Below are 8,484 nucleotides of genomic sequence, written 5' to 3'. Positions count from 1 at the left end.
CCCTGACCTGCCTCTCGAGGTTAGAACTGGACACGGAGCCACAGACGCGTTCCAAATAGGAAAAGGAGTTCGTCACGGCTGTATCTCGCCACCCTGTGTATTTACCTTATACGCAGAGTCCATCATGAGAAACGCTGGGCCGGGAGACACCCAAGCTGGAATCAAGATTGCCGGGAGAAATATCAATCCCCTCAGAGAGGCAGAGGACACCACCCTTAGGGCAGAAAGTGAAGAGGAACTCAAGAGCCTCTTGAGGACAGTGAAAGAGGAGCGTGAACACGTTGGCTTGAAGCTCAACATTCAGAAAACGAAGATCGGGGCATCCGGTCCCATCCCTTCACGGGAAACAGACGGGGAAACAGTGGACACGGCGTCAGGCTTTATGGGTCTGGGCTCCAAAATCACTGCAGACGGTGACTGCGGCCACGACCTTAAAAGACGCTTCCTCCTTGGAAGGAAAGTCATGCCCAACCTAGATAGCCTATTCAGAAGCAGAGACATGACTTTGCCAACAAAGGTCCGTCCAGTCAAGGCTATGGTTTTTCCTGTGGTCAGGTACGGATGTGAGAGTTGGACTGTGAGGAAGGCTGAGCGCCGAAGAATGGATGCTTTTGAACCGTGGTGTTGGAGAAGACTCTTGAGAGTCCCTTGGACTGCCAGGAGAGCCAACCAGTCCATTCTGAAGGAGATCAACCCAGGGATTTCTTTGGAAGGCATGACGCTAAAGCGGAAACTCCAGTCCTTTGGCCACCTCATGCGAAGAGTCGACTCGTTGGAAAAGACTCTGATGCTGGGAGGGATTGGGGGCAAGAGGAGAAGGGGACGACAGAGGAGGAGATGGCTGGATGGCATCACGAACTCGATGGACGTGAGTCTCAGTGAACTCCGGGAGTTGGTGATGGACAGGGAGGCCTGGCGTGCTGCGCCTCACGGGGTCGCAAAGAGTCGGACACGACTGAGCGACTGATCTGCTCTGATCCGATCTGATGTGCGGTCCGTGATCTCACGTGCCTTTCGGGCATGGGTGATGGAGACGGACCCCAAGCGGCAGGGCGGCCATCTGGCATCTCGGCCTAGAGCGGTTTCCCAAGTGACATCTCAGAACCGGGGCTGAGACAGCCATCCCTCCCCGGGCCCCCCTCGGTGGCCGGGGTGGGGGTGGGGGTGGGGGAGTGTGAGGTTAGGGAGACGGGAGTGGGGGACTGGGCTAGGGGTCGGGGGCGCGTGAGGCGAGGGGACCGTCCCGGTCCCCCTGAGAAGTGAAGGCAGGTTCCGTCCGTCCCCCTGAGAACTCCCTGCCTTCAGGCGTGTGAGAGGAGCAGGTTTCTCTCCAATCCACGGCCACGCATCATTTTCCGCCCCGTTCAAACACACAGACAAACACGTGTGTGTTTCTCTCGGCTTGTTTTCTGGCCGAGGCCAAAGACCTCTTCAAGCGTGTCCAAAGGATCTGACAGGATGGGAGGGTGCAGGTCAATCCATGTGTCAAGAGATCCAGAGAACCTGTCACAACTGTGACTCGGGCCTTTTTCAGAAACGGGCCCATCTGGAGGATTCCCTGGACAGGAGTCACCCCAGAAGTTTCCTTGAAGGGATCGAGTTGCAGGAGTCGGGGACGTGGCCCCGCCGCCGCCGCCGCCTCCAAAGGGCCTCCTCAGCCCGGCAGGCCGGCAGGCCCTGCAGGCAGGGGCTATTGTCTGTGGGCCCCACCCCCACCTTCCCCCACCCTCCCCCTGCAGGGCCTCGTCGGATAGCTTCATTCAAATGCAGAAAGCTTTCCAGTCAAGTCAGAGCCTCTGACTTCGCCTCGAGCTTCTCTCTATTGAATGGTGATCCGCCCCACCCAGCCATTCCACGTCTCCACCTTGAGACGGCCCCTTCGGCCCCGCGCGGAGGAAGGGGGCTGGGGGATGGGGAGGGAGGCCGAGGGACAGACTCGCCTACGTGTCAGGCCAAAGGAGTCTCCTCCTTTGTGTAACCCAGGAAACCCGGGTCATGCATGTGAGGATCACGGACGGACGTGCGTCGAAGCAGCCACCGTCCCTTGACATCTTCCCTTCCGCGGGAGGAGGTTTTCCTTCCTGCCTGCCTTCAGAGAGACAGAAAAGGAGGGAGGGGCAGAGCGTCCCTCTGGCGCTGGCCGGCTCTTAAGTCACTTGACTCCAAAACACTCCACAGGGCACGGAGGTTCACGTGCAGTGGGGTGGGGTGGGGTGGGGTGGGGTGGGGACGGCGGCCTACTCCGGGCCCCACCAGTTTTCCCTCCTCTTGACCCTTGCCCGGAACCCATGAAAAGCTGAGCTGGTGACTGTGTGTGAGTGCATGCATGTACGTGTGTACGTGAGAGACGGCGCGTGTGCGTGTGCGTGTGCATGGACGTGAGAGAAAAAGAAAGGAAAGAAAAAAAAAAAAAAAAAAGGAAAGAAAGGGAAAGGAAAAAAAAAAAAAAAATCCAGAAGGCAGGAAGGAGGGAAGGGCGAAATAGGTTAGTTCGTAGGGGCCTCCGTGTCACAGCAAGAGTTTCTGAGCACAGATCCTCCATTCAGGGAAACAGTGATCGTATCTCCTCTCAGGAGGCCGTGATGTCGATGGACGGGTGCGGGAAAGCAGGCCTGGGGTGCAAGCCATCAGGTATTCCGCCGCCCCCCCCCCCCCCCCGAGGCACTTGTAAGGAAACCAAGGAAACACACAGGTTCATCCCTGGAGCGGATTCGAGAAACCAGTCGGCAGAGGGAGAGGCAGTCTAGGAGGTTGATTTCTAGACGTCGGGGTCGGGCCCTGGAGCGGGTTGCCATGTCCTTCTCCAGGAGGCCTTCCTGGCCCGGGGATGGAACCCGGGTCTCCTGCATCGCAGGCAGACTCTTGACCGTGTGAGCCACCAGGGAGGCTCCGTCAGAAACGTTCACCAAGTCCTCTAGCTTCCATCCGCAGGGCTTCAGGCACAGGGCCTTTTGAGTTCTCCGTCAGAAGGACAAGAGAACATGGGACGTGGTGGTGCCCCCCCCCCCCCCCCCCGAGAGAGGGTTGTTGTCCCCAGATAGCGGAGGCAGCTCGGAACACTTCAGGCTCCAGTCCCCGTCTCGGGTGAAGAACCACACGCAAAGGAACACACACACACACACACACACACACACACACACACGTATAGGACACGACTCTCCTATCCAGAAGTGTGTACCCCCGTTTCACGGAAATATCCTCTGGGCCCCTAAGGAACGTGTGGCAATCACTCTCGCCAAGGAGATAAGAATCCTCCACGGAGAGTTTCTGAAGTCTGGAAGGACCGGGTCGAGAGAAAAAGAGAAACGATTCCCTTCTGTTGACAGGGGTGCTGTATGAAGTGACCAAGGGGATGTCCATCTTTCCAAATTCCCATTTTAAACCTCGTGTCCTTTTCGGTCCTTTGTTTTCTCTTTGTATCTGGAAAACAACAGATGGGACGGTAGGTCCTTTCATGATTTTCTTTCTTTCTTTTTCCTGCCTGCGTGCCTGTCCGCCCGCCCGTCCCTCCGTCTGTCTTTTCTCTGTCTCTCTCGCTTTCCACTCAGGTTAGGGAATTAAAAAAAAAAAAAAAAAGAGGAATCTGTAGGAATCTGTATTTCTGCAGGTCAGGAAGCAACAGTTAGAACTAGACATGGAACCCAACAGGCTGGTTCCAAATAAGGGAAAGGAGTCCATCAAGGCTGTCCATCGTCACCCTGCTTATTGAACGTACACGCTGAGTACACATCATGAGAAGCGCTGGGCTGGATGAAGCACAAGCTGGAATCCAGATGGCCGGGAGACATATCAATCCCCTCAGATATGCACACGACAGCACCCTCACGGCAGAAATGAAGTCTAGGGTGGGTTTCCAAAGCCGTGTTCGTTTCAGGTGTTCAGAGTCTTTTCCCTTAGAGGTTCATGCAACGTCATACGTCTATTTTCCCGTGCTGGCATAGTATAGAGTAGGTGCTTGTGGATTCTTTGGATGTACAGTTTATGTGTCCATGTTCAACCAGCCCTCCTAAGTGGACCGTCCTGCCCTTCCTCCCCCGCCCCCACCCCCCATCGCCCCATCCTCTTTTCCTCAAGACGTCAGGCATCCACTTCAGCATCCTGTTCCTCCGTTCATCCAACCCCATGGAAGAAGTCATTTCTCCAGTTTCTCCGTCGGTTCTCTACACCTCGCCTGATGGTGGCAGGTGACTGGAAGACTGAGAGTTCTGAAGACTTTTGCAAGAGCTTTGGGTGAAGGCTCCTCGGATGTGCTCGGTGAAGTGGGTGGTGTGTCCATCAGTAGAGACCGTGGAAGGTATGCCCCACGTGGCACAAACACCGTTGCTTTGAGTTGTGGTCGGTTTGCCTGTCTGCACCGAGAGACGGAAGGGAGGCTTCCACCTTCCACAGAGAAAGCTATCCCTAGCGTACCAAGGATGTTTGACAACCCCCCGCCCCCACCCCCCGCCACCCCAGGTTACAGGCGCGAGAGGTCAGACTGTAGCAATCATCATGTCCAGGGTGTATTCACAACAGGCAGACTCATCTTAAAGGCACCCTGTCCTGTGAAGGTGGAGGGAGGGGAGCGAGAAGCAGAGGGACGATGACAGAGGAAGGAAGGAAGGAGAAAGAGAGGGGACAGGAACACACGCAGTGGGGCGAGGTGGGGGAGGGGGAGGCGGTGTGTGGCGTGTCTGTGACATGCCCAGGTGGTGTTGCGTGGGTGGAGTGTGCAGCCCAGTGTGTGGGTGGGTGGTTGGGTGGGGGGGGGGGGGGCGGGCAGGTGTGTGGTGTGGGTGTGCTGTGTATAGGTGCCACCGGGGGCCGTGTGGGCGGCACGGGTGTGCGCGTGTGGCGTGCGCCTGTGGGTGCGGGAGGGGGGGCGGGGGAAGAGAGAGAGGCCGAGAGACACAGGCAGGCGAAGGACAACACAGTGTGTGTGTGTGTGTGTGTGGGGGGGGGGGGGTTGTGTGGTGTGGGGGGCGGGGCGAGATGTGAGTGTGTGTGTGGGCATGCATATGTGGTGTGTGGGGAGAGACAGAGGCCGAGAGACCCAGCCAGGCAAAGGACAACAGTGTGTGTGTGTGGGGGGGGGGGGGGTGGGGGGGGGCGGGGCGGGGCGGGATGTGAGTGTGTGTGTGTGGGCAGAGACAGAGGCAGAGCGTCACACGTCACAGCCAGGCAAAGGACAACGCTGTGTGTGTGTTGGGGGGGGGGGGAGGGGCGGGGGGGGGAGGGGCGGGGCGGGACGGGATGTGAGTGTGTGTGTGGGGGGGCTTGCATGTGTGGTGTGTGGGCATAGACAGAGGCAGAGCGTCACAGCCAGGCAAAGGAGAACGCTGTGTGTGTGTGTGTGTGTGTGTGTCTCTGTGTGTGTGTCTGTGTGTGTCTCTGTGTGTGTGTCTGTGTGTGTGTGTTGGGGGGGAGGGTGTGTGTGTGTGTGTGTGTTGTGTGGCCGCTGTGAAGGGCCGGGCGCGCCTGTGTGTGTGGGGGGGGGGGGGGGCGGGGCGGGGCGGGACGTGAGTGTGTGTGGGTGGGCTTGCATGTGTGGCGTGTGGGCAGAGACAGAGGCAGAGGGTCACAGCCAGGCAAAGGACAACGCAGTGTGTGTGTGTCGGGGGTGTGTGTGTGTTTGTGGGGGCGAGGCGGTGTGTGGTGTTCTCTGTGGCATGTGGGGCCGTGTGAGAGTGTGTTGCGGGGGGGGGGGGGGGAAGGGTGGGTAGGTGTGTGGTGTGTATTGGTGCCACGAGGGGGCGTGTGCGCCACATGGGTGTGTGCGTGGCGGCAGAGACAGAGGCCGGGAGACCCAGCCAGGCAAAGGACAACGCAGTGTGTGTGTCGGGGCTGTGTGTGTGTGTGTGTGGACGGCCGTGTGTGTGTGCGTGGGGGGGGGGGGTATGCTTGTGGTGTGTGGGCAGAGACACAGGCATCGTGTCACAGCCAGGCAAAGGACAACACTGTGTGTGTTTGCGCGTGTGTGTGTATGTGTGCGTGCGCACGCGTATGTGCGTGTGGTGTGGGCCGGGTGTCTGTGTGTTGGTGGGGGGGTGGGGGGGGGGGCGCGAGGCAGTGTGTGGCGTGTCTGTGACATGCCCAGGTGGTGTTGCGTGGGTGGCGTGTGCAGCCCTGTGTGTGGGTGGGTGGGTGGGGGTGGGGGGGCGGGCAGGTGTGTGGTGTGGGTGTGTTGTGTATAGGTGCCACCGGGGGCCGGGTGGGCGGCACGGGTGTGCGCGTGTGGCGTGCGCCTGCGGGTGCTGGGGGGGGGCGGGGGAAGAGACAGAGGCCGAGAGACACAGGCAGGCGAAGGACAACACAGTGTGTGTGTGTGTGTGTGTGGGGAGGGGGGGTGGGCGGTGTGGTGTGGGGGGGCGGGGCGGGGCGGGATGTGAGTGTGTGTGTGTGGGCATAGACAGAGGCAGAGCGTCACAGCCAGGCAAAGGAGAACGCTGTGTGTGTGTGTGTGTGTGTGTCTCTGTGTGTGTGTCTCTGTGTGTGTCTGTTGGGGGGGAGGGGGTGTGTGTGTGTGTGTGTTGTGTGGCCGCTGTGCAGGGCCGTGCGCGCGTGTGTGTGTGGGGGGGCGGTGTGGTGTGGGGGGGCGGGGCGGGGCGGGACGTGAGTGTGTGTGGGTGGGCTTGCATGTGTGGCGTGTGGGCAGAGACAGAGGCAGAGCGTCACAGCCAGGCAAAGGACAACGCAGTGTGTGTGTGTCGGGGGTGTGTGTGTGTTTGTGGGGGCGAGGCGGTGTGTGGTGTTCTCTGTGGCATGTGGGGCCGTGTGAGAGTGTGTTGCGGGGGGGGGGGGAAGGGTGGGTAGGTGTGTGGTGTATTGGTGCCACGAGGGGGCGTGTGCGCCACATGGGTGTGTGCGTGGCGGCAGAGACAGAGGCCGGGAGACCCAGCCAGGCAAAGGACAACGCAGTGTGTGTGTGTCCGGGGGTGTGTGTGTGTGTGTGTGTGTGTGTGTGTGTGTGTGTGGAGGGCCGTGTGTGTGTGTGGGGGGGGGGGTATGCATGTGGTGTGTGGGCAGAGACACAGGCATCGTATCACACAGCCAGGCAAAGGACAGCACTGTGTGTGCGCCCGCGCGTGTGTGCGTGGCGTGGGCCGGGTGTCTGTGTGTTGGGGGGGGGGGGGGCGTGAGGCGGTGTGTGGCGTGTCTGTGACATGCCCAGGTGGTGTTGCGTGGTTGGAGTGTGCAGCCCTGGCGTGCGCCTGTGGGTGCGGGAGGGGGGGCGGGGGAAGAGACAGAGGCCGAGAGACACAGGCAGGCCAAGGACAACACAGTGTGTGTGTGTATGTGGGGGTGGGGGGTGGGGGGTGGTGTGGGGGTCGGGGCGGGGCGGGATGCGAGTGTGTGTGTGTGGGCTTGCATGTGTGGCGTGTGGGCAGAGACAGAGGCAGAGCGTCACAGCCAGGCAAAGGACAACGCTCTGTGTGTGTGCATGTGCGTGCGTGCACACGTTGTAGGGGTGTGCGTGTGGGGGCTGGGTGTTCATGGGCTGTTTGTGGGGGGGGGGGGATAGGGTGAGGATGCGTGTGTGCACGCCGTGTGGGGCCGGGGGTGTGTGTGTGCGCGTGCCGGGTGTGTGCCTGGGGATGGTGCAGGCAGAGAGAGACGCAGCCAGGCGCAAAGGACGACGCAGTGTGTGTGTGTGTGTGTGTGTGTGTGTGTGGTATGCACACGGGGCGTGTGGTGTGCGGGCGGGCAGAGACAGAGAGACGCAGCCAGGCAAAGGATAACGTGCATGGATGGATATCCCCCATCATTTTGCTTGTGTTTTCTGACGGCATTCATCACCTCCCCGACCAAGACCACTCCCGTGACATGTGACTCTGCCACCAGCAGCCCGCACTTGGTCTTTGGGCAGGCAGACGCGGGCGTGTGGCGAGTTGGCGGCGAGGGGCGAGGGGCGAGGGGCGAGGGGCGAGGGGCGAGGGGCGAGGGGCGAGGGGCGAGGGGCGAGACTTGCTGTCCCCAGGCCAGCTTTGATCCTCGCGCTCTGCCCCTGAACCTGACTGGAGCAAGTGGATCCGCGTGATCTGTCGTGGCTTTGTCGTTTGAAGTCCTGGGCAGGAGACGGAAGAGTCCCCCCTCCCATGGCCAAGGGAGACAAGGCCCCAAAGAAGGAAGTCAGCTCCCTTGGGTTCAAATGGCTGTTCTCCCACATCGATCAAGTTTCCAACACGAGATTTCCCATCCAAACCAAAAAGCCCAAGGGGGCTCCTCATCCCCCCCCGTTGACCTCTGGCCCATGGTGCCCCTCCCCCACAGCCTCCTTCCCCAGCCCCGGGGCATTCACGAGTTCGCCGGTCCCGCCTGCCTGCTCCATCCGTGGTCCTCCCGCCCCTCGCAGGACCCTCTAAAATAAAGCGACCGACAGGCAGGTGGCGCCCGACAACCAACCCGCTGTCCAGAGAGCCGGCCGCAGCCTAGAAGCTCCGAGGGAGACCGGCAGGGACTCGTTGCCAGACGGGGCCCATCCTAGGGCGCAGTTTCTCCGCTCAG

The 8,484-nt window shown here is 60.5% G+C and overlaps 1 long non-coding RNA gene across 2 annotated transcripts in view; it reads left to right on the top strand.

Moving 5' to 3' along the window:
- Positions 1–565: 565 nt before the first annotated feature.
- LOC129641183 (uncharacterized) overlaps positions 566–8,484 on the top strand; it is an 8,603-nt gene continuing 684 nt past the window's right edge. Inside the window, exons 1-2 of one of the 2 annotated variants that reach the window (XR_008709252.1) lie at positions 566–868; positions 8,333–8,484. The exon at positions 8,333–8,484 is cut by the window's right edge and continues 61 nt beyond it. This is a non-coding gene — a long non-coding RNA (uncharacterized LOC129641183). Of the gene's footprint in view, positions 869–2,657; positions 4,295–8,332 lie in introns of those variants that run through there. The other variant, XR_008709253.1, reaches the window with a different exon arrangement.

Source organism: Bubalus kerabau, unplaced genomic scaffold (genome assembly GCF_029407905.1).
Source record: "Bubalus kerabau isolate K-KA32 ecotype Philippines breed swamp buffalo unplaced genomic scaffold, PCC_UOA_SB_1v2 scaffold_103, whole genome shotgun sequence".
NCBI lineage: Eukaryota > Metazoa > Chordata > Mammalia > Artiodactyla > Bovidae > Bubalus > Bubalus kerabau.
Note: the sequence above shows the minus strand (reverse complement) of the source record. Positions and strands in the feature narration are given on the sequence as shown.